Genomic DNA, 14,940 nt, shown 5'->3' with positions numbered 1-14,940 from the left:
CCAAACCACACGGGTGGGAATGTTTCAAATCAAATTTTACTTCAAATTATTAGCAGACAAAACAGTCAAGCCAAAATTAACTGAAGATAAGGAGGCTGGCTCCACACAATAATGTGTCATGAACGTATTTACAGAAGACCATGAAGCTGCTCTGCAGACTACTTCTGGTGCAACATGATGTGAAGCTGCCCAGGACGTTGAGATGCTTCTCGTCGAGTGGGCTGTCACCGCCTCCGGAGGAGCCAAACCCTCTACACAGTAAGCTCGCTGAATGGCAGACACAATCCAGGCCGCAATGGACCTTGACGAGGCCCGTTTCCCTCTATTCTTGCCTGAGAAAAGGACGAAGAGATTATCCGATTGTCTGAAAGAAGACGTTGACTGGAGATATTCCATAAGAGTTTTCCCTACATCCAAGGGATGAGGTTCATTATCCTCTGAAGAACGAAAGGTAGGAAGTACAATCTCCTGGTTCTCATGAAAAACCGATGATACCTTCGGATTGGAATTGAGCATCGGAATTAGGACTACTCGGTCCGGGAAAAACGTGAGAAAAGGTTCTTTATAACCAAGAGAACTGATCTCAGAAACTCTTTTAGCTGAAGTGATTGCTACTAAAAAGGCTGTTTTAATGGTAAGATCTTTAATGGAGTCCGACAAACTAGATCTTGAAAGGACGTTAAGGACAAGGGGAAGGTCCCATTTTGGGAACCTTGGCTTCCTCTGAGGTCTGAGTCTGACCGCACCTTTGAAGAATTGTTGTATGAGTATATGCTTGGCCCAGGAGAACCCTGAGAACACCGATAAGGCTGATATTTGCACCCTGAGAGTCCCAACTGATAGGGACTTATCCAGACCTGCTTGAAGGAACTTCAGGACTTCTTGAACTCCGAAATTCAGGGAATGATTTCCCTCCGGGTACGTGAATTCCAAGAATCTAGACCAGACTCTACAGTAAACTCTGTTCGTGCTAGGTCTCCTAGAGTTCATTAAAGTAGGGATTGCCCCAGGAGGGCATCCGAGTGACTCCAACCTCTCCCTCTCAAGAACCAGACCGTTAACCTGAGCAAGGCGGGGCAGGGGTGTAATGTTGTTCCCTGCGAGAGAAGGTCTGGTTTGATGGGCAGGGGAATCGGGCTCCGATAGCTGAGTTGCAGGAGAAGTGGGAACCAGGGCCTGTTCGGCCAGTGAGGGGCTACCATGACGATCTCCACATCTTCCGCTTGGAGTCTCTGAAGAAATCTGAGGATGATGGGAAATGGGGGAAAAGCATATGCCCTGCTGAATTCCCATCTGTCGGTCAGAGCATCCGTTCCGCATGCTTGGTGACACTTGCTGCGTGTGAAGTACCGGACTAGCTTGTGGTTGCATGGAGATGCAAACAGGTCTACTTCTGGTGAGACCCCTAGGGACAGAATCCATTTGAATGAGTCTATGTGGAGAGACCACTCGTTGTGATTCAACTGAACTCTGGAAAGGAAATCTGCCTGAACATTCTGTGGCCCCGGAATGTAGGCCGCCGAGATGTTGGACAGATGGGCTTGGGCCCATGTCATGATTGGGTCTACTTCTTGAAGAAGGGAGAGACTCCTGGTACCGCCCTGTCTTTTCACATAAGCCACTGCCGTGGTGTTGTCCATTCGAAGAAGTACGGATTTGCCTTCTATTAGATGATGGAAAGCTTGAAGAGCTAGAAAAGCCGCACGAAGCTCCAGGACGTTGGAAACCGGGGAGTGGGCTTGCGGGGGCCATTTCCCTTGAGCCACCTCTGTCATGCAATGGGCTCCCCAGCCAGAGTTGCTGGCGTCGGTTGTAATGATGACCCATGTGATGGGGACTAGAGAATGGCAATTGAGCAGGTTCTTGCGTTGGAGCCACCAAAATAAGCTGCTCCTCATGCTGTGGGAAATAAAGATATGCTGATCGTGATCTTCCGGATTCCACTGCCGAAGGAAGCCCCTCTGAAAGGGCCGCATTCGCCACAGTGCCCACTTGACCATAGGGGCCGTCGAGACCATTGTGCCGATGATCTTGAGACACTGGGATGCCGTCAGAAAAGAGGATGAGAGGGCTGGAAGGATCCTCTCCCGAACCACCGGGATTTTCTCTAGAGGCAGAGAAAGTGTATTCTGAACGGTGTTGAATTGAGCCCCTAGATAGACCAGATGTTGAGAGGGCTCCAGATGACTTTTTTGAAGATTCAACAACCATCCGAACTCCATGAGAGTTGTAGTGACCAGGTCCCTGTGGAACAAAAGTTGATCCCGGTCTTGTGACAACAGTAGAAGATCGTCCAAGTAGTGATGTAGACGTACACCCTTTGTTCTGATTAGAGCCACCACAGCTAGAAGGACCTTGGAAAACACCCTTGGGGATGTGGACAGGCCAAAAGGAAGGCAGATGAACTGGAAGTGTTGATGTTCTACCGCGAAACGAAGGTACTTGTGGAAGTTTACTGCTATAGGCACATGGAAATACGCGTCTTTGAGATCTATTGACACTAGCCAGTCTCCTGGAAGTACTGCTTTCTGGATAGTAGATAAGGTTTCCATTTTGAACTTTTCGTTCTTGATGAACCTGTTGAGATAGGTGAGATCTATCACAGGGCGCCAGGATCCATTCTTCTTCTGTACTAGAAAGAGGGGCGAGTACACGCCTTGGAATCTTTCCTGCACGGGCACCGGAATTATTGCGCCCTGAGCTACCAAAGTGCTTACATAGTCGAGCAAAACGTTTCTTTTCTCGTCCTGAGAAGGCAAGCGAGTGGGAATAAATCTGGACACGGGATCTGTTGAGAAAGTCCATGTGTGTCCTGTGGACACTGTCCTGATGGTCCAGAAGTCTGAGATTGAGGCCGCCCAGACACGCTGAAAGTGGAGCAGGCGTGCCCCCACCTGGCATGTCTGAACGGGCCCAATCTCAAAAGGACTTCGAGGTTTCTTGACCGGAAGGTGCTGAGCCTCTGACCGGCTTACGAGAGGATGCTTGGCTGCTCTTCCAATTTCTCCTGTAATCTCGCCCAGGCCTATATGAGCGGGCATCCTTTGATCGCTCTGCAAACTGCTTTCTTGGTTGCTGCTTCTTAGGGCCAAAGAGGCGCCTATCTTGGGGAAGGAGACCTGACTTTCCACCCGTCACTTTAGTAATTGCATTATCCAATTTGTTTCCAAATAAAGAGGAACCTTCAAAAGGGATTTTGCACCAAGCCTGTTTAGAGGCTGGGTCTGCCAGCCAGGGACGCAACCACAGGGCCCGTTTGGCTGTGACAGAAGCCAACATGGATCTGGATAGGAGACGTAACACATCAATGGATGCTTCTCCAAGAAACACAGAAGCCAACTTCAGTTCCTGAACAGGAGAGTTCTCTACTGCATCTTCAGACACACTTCTTAATTTTAGTTCAACATCAGAAACCCAGGTTTCCATGGCCTTAGACATGGCTGCTAGTGCTAGCACAGGTTTACAAGCCGCACCGGCTGTGACATAAATTCTTTTTAAATCCAAGTCCATCTTCCTATCCAGAGGGTCTTTAAAGGACACCGCATTATCCAGCGGGAGTGTAACGTGTTTAGCCAGTCTGGACACTGCAGCATCAACCAGAGGAGCTGATTCCAGGTGACTGACTTCTTCCGATTTAAAAGGATACAACTTAGACAGTTTGGAGGATAAGGAGGTCTTGCTGTCCCCTTTACTCCACTCTTCTAGGATGACATCCTTCAATTCTGACAGGAGCGGAAAGTTTAGCCGCTCTTTCCCCAAATGTTTGAAAAACCTTCTCTGTTTTACTTGTGGGGTACTGGGATCTTCCCATTTCAGAGCCTCTTTGACTGCTCTTATGAGAGGTGCAACAAGGGCAAAATCAAAACCCCCAACTGCACCTTCCTCTTCTTCCGAATCGCTCTCTGAGGATTTCCCGGAAGTGAAGCTTGGCTGAGAGGGACCTTGCTCTTCAGGAGCATCAGCAGGAGAGCTGGGAGTAGCAGATCCAGGTGTGGGACTAGCATTCCACTCTTTCATGGATTGTTGGACAACCCGTTTCACCAGGGATTCCAATCTCTGATCTTCAGACTCTCTTTCACCAGCTGCACGAGCGAAACAGGGCTCGCAAAGGGACTTGTCCTCCGGGACATGCGCCCCACAACCCCAACAGGCTCTCTGGGCCGTATGGCTACTGTGGCGGTGTGTGCGGTGTCTGGAGGAGGAATGTGAGCGTCTCCTCTCATGTCTGCTCCCTGATGGAGACTCACGGCGTCTTGACCTTGAAGATGATTCTCTTCGTGGCCTGACAGGGTCTCTTTCTTGACCAGACCTGGAGGAGCTGGGAGAAAGAGAAATCCAGGGAGACACAGGATTTAGCCATGAATCATGAGCCAGCATCCCTCCCTTCATATCCCTCTAAATGTACCAGCACTCACCTGTTGTGAGAGGGCTGGCCACAAGAGGGCGGTGAAGCAGGATCCATGTTTCAGGCAAAACCACAAACTCACTAGGAAGTAGAGCATACAGGGATCACTACAAAGCAATAAGGAACATTCAGGTGTTGTCCTAATATGCATCCAACCGCTCTCCCCCCCCCCCCTGCATACCACAAAAAGGTATGCAGCATCCGGTCCCCACATACCTGGTAAACAAACGGACAAGGTACCGGGAAGACGTCGCTATGCCCACAGTGCATTCCCAAATGCTCTGGAGCTGACAGGCGTTTAAATTTTCGCGCCAGGATGACGTCAGCGATGGCCGGCCGTGATCGCAAGTGCGCATGCGCGGACCAGGCCTCGCTTCCGATCGCGGCGAAGTGCGCATGCGCAGGCAGCGAGCGGAGCTCCATTACCACACAGCGCATGCGTCCGCCGGACTGAGCGGAGGGGAAGCAGGAAGGAGATGGCTGGAACGCACGGAGCGTTCCAGCCGCCATTGGGCCACCAGGGATAGCAAAGAAAGATAGTTTGGAGACAAACAAACATAACAAAAACACTGCCATGGAGGAGACAAATCTTCAGACCCTGTCAGGATATCCGTCGGCCATCCGAAGCACCGCACAGTTATAGCCAAAGGGGATTTTGAAATGTCACTCACCCGCCCATGGCTGGGCCCTGGACATAGACACCGACTTTTCATTCTGAGGTAAGCCGACCAAATTCCAACAGGAAATAATCCAAATAGTTGATCCTTGGAGGAGGACAAAAAAGGAACACTGGCTGTGCCTGCAAGCTGAAATTTATAGAGGGGGGTCCTATACCATTGGAGAGGAGGCGGGGTTAACCCACACGTAGGCTGCCATGGAGACTGCCAGGAAAGCTACAATATATTACATTTTTTTTTTTTACAAACTTAAGAACATTAAATGGGATTTTTGAGGCACAGCATTTACATAAAACACAATATCTTTATTTAATATTCACTTATAAAAATGTTGTCTCTTTGTTGTACAACATATCATTAAATTTGTCGTTTGGAAAAAAAAATAAATAAATAAAATTTGTCAAACAAATTTAGAATGTGACAATACATCATATTTTAAAGTGGAATAAACTTCCGCCACTAACTTTTACCCATAGGTAAGTCTATAATAACGCTTACCTATAGGTAGTGTAAATATCTCCTAAACAGGCACTATTTTGGAGATATTTACTATACATGCAGCCAGTGACATTACTGACGCATGCGCTCTGAAGGAACAGCCCCCGTGTTGTTCCTTCAGAGTCCTGTGCCGTAAACGTGATGTCATCATGGCTCTGGTCGGGAAGCATGATGGGTGAAGATGGGAGCGCCTGCAGCTCTGACATCTCGATGCTGGAAGAGCTTAGTTTTAAGGTAAATTTAACATAATGTGCTAGCATGCAATGCATACTGATATCTATCTATATCAAAATTATTAAAGAGTCCCAATATAACTTAGAAAAGGTAGCATGCCAATCACGGTGGTGGGGGCCGCAGGCAGACCACCAGCACGTGGATCATATCCAACCCACCTTCCTAGTAAAGTGCGCCCATGTCAGATAACGCATACAATCAGGTAATAAAAGCAATACAACAGCTCTCCCTGAATGAGAGCAGTAGCTTTACTTCCAACAATCCTCAAAATGTAAAGGGAAAAACATTAATCACAGGATTATAAAGGATCTTCTGGAATGTACTGCATAGGGCATAATGAAGGGAGCACAATAAAATCTATACAAACTCCATTATAGCTCTTTAAAACCCTCCACATAAATATCTCAAAACTAGCATATACTGGATGTTCAGTGGAAAAAGCAAACATCCTCCAGTATAGGTAGACATGTAGAAGGGAGGAGGCCCAGTAGATTCTATTGAAGGACACATATTTGCATCCAGATACACCTGTATTCCACTGACACAACACAAGCACTGCCAAGCTGTCAGTATGACACAGTGGTTTTAGTAGTATACATACAATTTTGTCAGAGATAAACTTGCTGCTCTTCCCAAAGACCAATAGCAAAACTGCAAAATATAAACTATTCGCACAGGGGCCACAAATAGGCCTCAAAGTTTAAAGCCAAACGCCCCTATATAAACATATCTTTTAATTACACTCTAATCCAATGTTCAGCAGCACCATCTCCAATATAGCTGAGGGCCAGGGAACTCCAATGGACCAGATAGATCCTGTACTAATAAAGCCCTCATATTGGGGCACAGATGGCAAATCTACACCTGGAATGCCCAACAGCGTCCGGATGTTTTCAAGATGGTCGCGCCAGTCCCAAAGGTTTTGGATTTTATGTTGCTTTAATGCAGTATTTTCTACATTAATATGGGCATATATTAGACCAGAGTTGAACATTTCTACACTGCAAATACCTAAGGAGGAGGCAGGTTTTTTTTCATTGTTAGGTTTTTTTTTTTTTTTAATGACTTGTTTGGCCAAATAAAACATATCCTCATCTATTTTGAGGCTCCTAAATTATTCAGTTAAGGCTTCATGTACGTAAATTTTTTTTATGTGTTCTTTTTACGTTGAGTTTCATAAGTACATACAATACAGGGGCATTTGCACAGTACAAAAAAATATACAGTATGTACAGTTAACTAACATTCGTCATAGTGGAACACTGTGTGACCAGCATGCAAATCTCAAGCAATCAGGCAGTTCAGTCCTTGTTGATGTTCATGATAGATAGGTTGTATTTCCTAGTCTTGATCATGTCCATGGAACACTTGTGTACAGTAGCCCGACATGACAATACCTTTATGGGCATGTATCGTAAGTGGGTGAGCATATAGCTAGTGAAATTTTAAATAGGGAAATAAGAGGGGGAAAAAAACAAACAATGTAAATAAAACGAGGTTGAGATTTGAGGGAAAATACAGTCACAGCCACTTTTTTTTTTTTTTTTTTTTGGTGCTCCTGTTCAATTGTTGGGTGACACAAATTCCTAATCAGCCAATCGCATAGCAGCAACTCTATGGGCTGCTCTGAGTATTTTAACCACTTACCGCCCGCCGCCGTAGATTTACGTCAGTCCTTTGACGCTAAATACCGGGGTTATGGCAGCAGATAGCTGCCATAACCCTGGTATTTTTGAATACGGCGGGCGATCGGCTTTCAGGTAAGGGTGGTCCCAGCGACGGATTCGCCACGGGATCACCCTTACTGTGCGGCGGAAGAGGTGACCCGCCTCGTCGCGGTCCTTTTCCCCGCTTACCGGACCCGCCGGCAGCGGGGAAAACGATCCGGTCCCGGATCCTCTTAGATAGGAAGTCGAGTGAGGAACTCGACTCTATGGTCTTGGAGGACTGGAGCGACGTCAAACGTCATTTCATAGCAACCGGTTTAAAGAGCCGATTTTTTTTTGACCCCCAGATCTCACAATTAAGAGGTCCTGTCATGCCTATTTCTATTACAGGGACTGTTTACATTCCTTGTAAAAGGAATAAAAATGATCAAATGTATTTATGTTTTTTTAAAAACTGTGTAAAAATAAAAAATAATAAATGGGGAAAAAAAAAATTAAAGCGCCCTGTCCCCATTAGCTCGCCCGCAGAAGCGAACGCATACAGAAGCCCCGCCCACATATGTAAACGGTGACCTCCTCTGTAACTCTAAGCTGGTAACCTGTACAAATTTTTAAATTGTCGCCTATGGGGATTTTTTTTAAGTACCAAAGTTTGTCGCCATTCTGCAAACGTGCGCAATTTTGAAGCATGACATGTTGGGTATCTATTTACTCAACGTAACATTATCTTTCACATTATGGAAAAAAATGTGCTAACTTTTTTTTTTTTTTTTTTTTTTTTCAATTAAAAAAAAGTGCATTTTTCCAAACAAATTGCGTTTGGAAGGCCGCTGCGCCAATACGGTGTGATAAAAAATATTGCAACGATCTCCATTTTATTCTCTAGGGTCTCTGCTAAACAAAAAATATATATTTCTCTATCGCTCATTGACAGACGTAGTCCTCGGTGATTCAACACCCTCTGGTTATGCTGCCCTCTACAGGAGTAGGACTAGACAGGAAAGAAAACGTTCTGGCCACACCCTAGGGGCAGTCCCAGAGGGTATTTCCTCTCACTTCCTGCTCTAGCAAATCAGTTTTTTTCTGTCTAGTCAGGAGTAAGGACCTAGATACCTTGCTGGGATCTTCGGTCCTGGCAGGATTTTTTTCTTAGAAAAGATTTTTTAGACAGCTTTTTTTCTCCAGTGTTCCTGTGAGATCTTCAAGCAAGAAAGCTGAACTGGGCGACGGGCTGGATGTTGAGATCCAGTGGTCACCCCAGTTCAGCCTACGAGCGCGTGCAGGCCATAGCTCCGCGCTGGGTCGGCCGCGACATAGTCCCACTGGACGGGGACTGACCCTGCGAGTTAAACGTCTCGCTGAAACGCCAAAGACCATGAGTCACGGCGTCCGTATTGGTCGACAGCCCTCCTACCTCGGTGGAGAGGGGTACTGTCAGGAGTTGGCGCCCGACTGGTTCCGGTATGGTGAGTAGTATGTTCCCCCTTTCCCCCTGACGGCTCTTGTGGTGAACGCGGGCCCCTCTCTGTAATGGTAAGGATGAGTTCCCCTCTATCCTATAACATGTCACAGATCCCCCTAATTGAGTGTGATTTTTGTGTACAAGAAGCCAGGAGGCTTGGTTTGGGAGCTGACAATCTAATTGTAAAAATGTGAAAATGATTGTAGTCAGTGGCAGTACTAGAACTTTACTGTGATAGTATAAGGTATCCTACCTGTCAGAAGCCACAGGGCGATGTCTATACATGTATACTGCATTCCAGATCATTCCTCCAGCTAAGCAGATGCCTCCCGACGGCCACGGACCGCATACGGCCCGCCAGGGTCCGGTACCGCCGACCACGCTGACCACCATGAGGGTGAAGGGTTGTGAGGCCGAGATCCTTCTGCAGACATGCCGCTATTCTGTGCAGGCCGCCGCCATTGTCTGGTAGATCGCACGAGGCCGCCATTTTGGTGTAGCCTCGTGTCTCCAGCATGGGGGCGGCCATGTTTGAGGTCACTCAAACACCTCATGGAGCCAGGGGGAGGCGCCGGCAGGCGTGTTAAGGGGCGGAGCCGCCTCCTTTACCCAGGAAATAGGGCCAAAGACTTCCTGTCTGTAACAAGACAAGCACTGAGCAAGCTGATGAAGACTTCTGTGCATCAGGGATGAGCCTTGGGGTCTCTCTCTCTCTCTCTCTCTCTCTCTGTGGGGTCCAAAAAGGCAGGTAACACTGAGGGGCGCTGTTGCGACTGGGGGACACAAAAAAAAAAAAAAAAGTTTTTTACTTTGTCATTTTTTGTCGCTGGCAAGTGTCTTGTATAATCATTGACCCTGCCGCATAGGTATCCCCACCTGATCCCCTCAAGGTGGCCGCAGGACCCACCAGTACCCCACTTGTTTTTAATGCATTATCGGCAGTTTTGGAGTCTTTGGTATCCCGGGTGGAGGTGGCCTGTCAGGGACGGGGGTCAAGAAGCGACCCCCACCTACCCCTATTGTTTATCAGATACTTTAGGGGCTGTTGTCTCAGGTAATATCTCCTCAGCAGTGAGGAGCACGTTTCTGCCTCCGCCATAGCACAAGAGTGGTGGATGCACTAGTTGTGTCAGTCCGGGAAACCTTTAGTCTTGAGGTTACACCGGCAGAGGTAGCTGAGACTGAGATTCCTTTTTGGTACTTGTTAGCCTACCAAAAGGGCGAAGGATTTTCCTTTACCCAAATGGGGTCGTTTTGAAACGAACCCCTGTTATTTCCAAACGCATGGCTAGGTGCTATCCGATTGAGGAATTCCTCTTTATAGGATAGACGGTACCACCTGCTGTCTTGCCACAGACTGTTAGGATAAAAGGACCTTGTAACTAACGAGGACCTTCCTTTTCTGCTCATAAAGAGTTGTTCGTTCCGCGAGGGCGGGCGATAAGGCGAAACCCTCCAAAGCCCCTTTAGAGGGGTTTCAAAGGGCGCTGGTCGGCTAAACAAAAAGTCCGGCTCAGCCAAGCCTGAAGATACAGCCTGATGCGCCCCTACCCATCTCTGGGGTGGGGGGGGATGTCTTCACCGGTTTCTGGAGGACACAGGATCGAGTTTCGATCACTTCCACCGGTGCGATTCTTCCCTTCTAACATTGAACGGTTTCAGGGGTTCTATTCGAACCTATTCACAATGCCCAGGAAAGAGGGCAAGGTGCGTCCAAATCTGGACTTGGGAAGAAATAGAGTCCATCCGTACAGTGGTGGCCTCCCTGCATCAGGGGGATTTCCTGGCGTCCATAGACATTTAGGAGGCCTATCTTTATATCCCCATCATCGCAGGACATCAGCGTTTTTTCGCTTTCCCAAAGATCATCCGTGGTTCCCACCAGGAGACTGAACTATCTGGGCCTAAGGTTGTATACATCCTGGGCAAGAGAGTTTCTCCTTGCGGAGAATCTCCAGAAGGTTCAGTCAACGATTCGGATGTTGCTGTCCGTCAATTGGCTGGGACTGATGGTGGCCTTCTTAGAGGCAGTACCGTATACCCAGTCTCATACCCGAATTCTCCTGAAGGAGATTCTTTTTTAATGGAATCAGAATTCCGATTCCCTGGACAATCGGATCCGGTTGAGCGAGCGGACCAGGAAGTCTCCAATGCTCAACCAGGGGAAGTCATTTCTTCCGATAGTATCCAGATTACCAATAAGGGTATCGGAACTGAGAGCGATCAGATTTTGTCTGATTTACTGGATCGAGCAGCTCTAGAGCAGCCCGATTCGGATCCAATCGCATATGGCCTCTTCATCCAGAGGTTTTTCACTAGCTGTCCCTTCATTGGGACATCCCGGATGTGGATCTGTTGGCACCTTGGCTTAACAGGAAGGTGCGGAGGTTTGTAGCTCGCGCCGCGATCCTCTAGCGGATGCAGCAGAAACGCTGATCGCCCCGTGGGGGCAGTATCAGCTACGGCATGCCTTCCATCCTCTCAAGTTACTGCGGGAACTTCTTCGCAGGATAGAGGTGGAGGGAATTCCAGTTATTCTGGAAATTCCGGACTGACCTCGTCGAGCCTGGTACGCCGACTTGGTGAGGCTAGTCACGGACGCTCCTTGGAGACTTCCTCTCAGGGAGGATTTGCGGTCTCAGGGACCGATCTTCCATCTTGCTTTACAGTCGCTGGCTTAATGGCCTGGCCATTGAGACCAGGTACTGAAGGACAAGGGAGTGTCAGCTTCAGTTATTCCTACCTTCAGTTAAAGCAAGGAAAGCGACTTCCAGCACATGGAAGTCTTATATTGCATGGTGTGAATCTATTGGATTTCCCCCACATACCTATTCGGTGACCCGAATTTTGGTCTGTCTGCAACAAGGGGTTGAGCAGAAACTATCCTTGAGCACGATCAAGGGTCAGGTTTTCGGCGTTAGCAATCTTCTTTCAAGAAACCTTTGGCTACTCATTCCTTGGTGCGGAATTTCATCCAGGGGGTGCGACATCTGGCTCCGCCAGTGCGCGCACCCTTACCGCCTGGGATCTTAATTTAGTGTGGTCGGTTCTTCAGAAACTTCTCTTTGAAGATATTAGGGAGATTCCCTTGCTTACATTATCCCAGAAGGTGGCCTTCTTGGTGGCCATTACTTCTGCACGCAGGGTGTCAGAACTGGCCGCATTATCTTGTCGTTCCCCATATCTGGTGGTTCATAGGGATAAGGTGGTTCTTCTTCCGAATCCATCCTTCCTTCCTAAAGTGGTTTTCAGAGTTTTTCATCTGAATAAAAGTATTGTGTTACCTTCCCCGTGTCCTAAGACTAGCCATCCTTGGGAGTTTGCATTACACTCCTTGGATGGGGTTCAGAAGGATACACTTGACTACTACGAACTTGTTTTCGTAAGACGGACTCACTTTTTGTGATCACGGATAGCCCTTGAAGGGGGTTGCCTGTGTCTGCCGCGACCATATCTACATGGATCAGTCAGACGGTGGTACAGGCTTATTCTATTAAGGGTCGGAATCCTCCGTTCCCTGTTAGGGCGCACTTCACTCGAGCGCTCAGTACTTCCTGGGCCTATCGCCATCAGGCGTCAGTGGTCCAGGTATGTAAGGCGGCCACCTGGTCGTCGGTACATACCTTTACAAAATTTTATAAGATTGATGTGATGGCATCGGCGGATGCCTCATTTGGCCGCAAGGTTTTGCAGGCCGCAATTTGAGGAGACCGGTGGTCTACCTCTGGGGTTTTTTTCTGTTGAAAAATTTCTGTTGTCTCATCATTGAGGATGAGCATTGTAAACTTCTAGTTGGCACCGGTTGGGCCTTCTAGATTGGATTTGATTTCCATTTTCCCACCCCTCATTTGTGGTACTGCTTTGGGACGTCCCGAGGGTGTTGAATCACCGAGGACTACGTCTGTCAATGAGCGATAGAGAAAAATGGATTTTTGTAAAATCTTACCGTAAAATCCTTTTCTCTTAGCTCATTGACAGACGTAGTACCCGCCCCTCTGTTTTTGAGTTGGGCTGGGTTAAATTCTCTAAACACTGCTTTGTGACATAACTGATTTGCTGTAGCAGGAAGTGAGAGGATATACCCTCTGGGACTGCCCCTAGGGTGTGGCCAGAACGTTTTCTTTCCTGTCTAGTCCTACTCTTGTAGAGGGCAGCATAACCCGAGGGTGTTGAATCACCGAGGACTACGTCTGTCAATGAGCTAAGAGAAAAGGATTTTACGGTAAGATTTTACAAAAATCCATATATATATATATATATATATATATAATTTCTCTATCGCTCATTGACAGACGTAGTCTTCTTGATTCTCAAGAGCTGGGTTATGTTGTCTCCGCAGGAGTAGGACTAGGCAGAAAGACAAAACGTTCTGGCTCCACCTTAGGGGCAGTCCCTGAGGGTATATCCTCCCTCTCTCTGCTACAGGGAATCAGTTTTTTTCTGTCTAGTCAGGAGTAAGGACCTAAGTTCCTTGCTGGGATCTTTTGGGCCTGGCAAGACTTTTTTCTTTAAGAAAAAGACATTTTTTAGGTAGTTTTTCTCCAGTGTTTTTCCTGTGAGATCTTCAAGCAAAAATGCCGGACTGGGCGACACTTGTGGTCACCCCAGCCGGCCTACGAGCGCGCGCAGACCATGGCATTGCGCTTGGTCGGCCGCGACACATTCAAGTAAGTATGCGGGGCCGGGCGACGGGCTGGATGTTGAGATCCAGTGGTCACCCCGGTTTCTGCCTACGAGCGCGTGCAGACCAGAGCTCCGCGCTGGGTCGGCCGCGACGGAGTCCCAGTGGAGGGACTGACCTTGCAAGTTAAAAGTCTCGCTTGGACGCCAGGAACCTGAGAGTCGAGGCGTCCGGAATGGTCCACAAACCCCCACCCCGGTGGAGAGGGTATTGTGAAGAGAGGGTGCCTGTCGGTTCGGTATGGTGAGTAAACGTTCCCTTTTTTCTTTCCTCGTTATGAGGCAGTATGAATTATGGGCCCCTCCATACATGGTCAGTATATATCTGACACTAAAAGTCCCCCTTGTAAATACAGTATGTGTTTGTGGGAAGTGGACTTGGTTTGAGAGCTAACACTCTACCCAGCAGACTGTAGCATTACAGCAGACATAGGAGGTATAATCCTACCTTATTTGTAGTGTATCTCCTGTAGATCAATCAATCGCCACTCAGCAGAGATGCAGGTGGATGTGCTGGGAAAAACGATTTCGGCGGTCCGCCGCCATTTTGCCGTAGACCAGGTGCATGCATGTCCTCAGGTCACGTCGGCCGCCATGTTTTTGGAGTCTAATGTCTCCTGTATGGGGGCGGCCATGTTTCATGAGCCCAGCTACCTCGTGGAGAGCTGGGAACGCCGGAAGGCGTACACAGGGGGCGGAGCCACGTCCTTCTACCCGGGGAAAAAGCAACAGCTCCTTCCAGTCTGTAAAAGACAGACGCTGACTGCAGTTGGTTGGAAACTTCACTGCATCGGTTGGTGAGCCTTGGGGGTCCCTCTCTCTCTCTCTGTGGGATCGAGAAGCAGGTACTCTGAGGGGCGCTATTGCGCTAGGGGGAGACACATAAAAAAAAAAAAAAAAAAAAAAAATTAAAAAAAAAAAAAAAGAGAGGTATTTTTTATTTTTAAAAAAAAAAGAAAGTTTTTTTGTGTTTTTCTGGCAAAGGTGTCCTGAATTAACATGGACCCTGCCACTCATGTATCTCCTCCGGATCCCCTCGAGGGGTCTGCGGGATCCTCCAGCACCCCACTGACGATTGAATCATTGTCCGCTATTATGGAAACTTTTGTGTCCCGGGTGGAAGTGGCTTGTCAGTGACAGGGCGCAAGTAAGCGACCCCCGCCTAACCCCTTATTATCTGAAACCTCGGATTCAGACTCTGAGCCTATTTCTGCAGTTGCAGGTACTTCATCTGGTATTGGTGTCTCGTGTACTGTCTTTTCAGACAGTGAGGAGGATGTTTCGGCATCAGCCATAGCCAGAGAGGAAGCGTTGGTA

The sequence above is a fragment of the Pelophylax lessonae genome, assembly GCF_965119305.1.
Source record: "Pelophylax lessonae genome assembly, chromosome: 2".
NCBI classification, from domain to species: Eukaryota; Metazoa; Chordata; class Amphibia; order Anura; family Ranidae; genus Pelophylax; species Pelophylax lessonae.
This window is presented reverse-complemented; position numbering follows the sequence as displayed.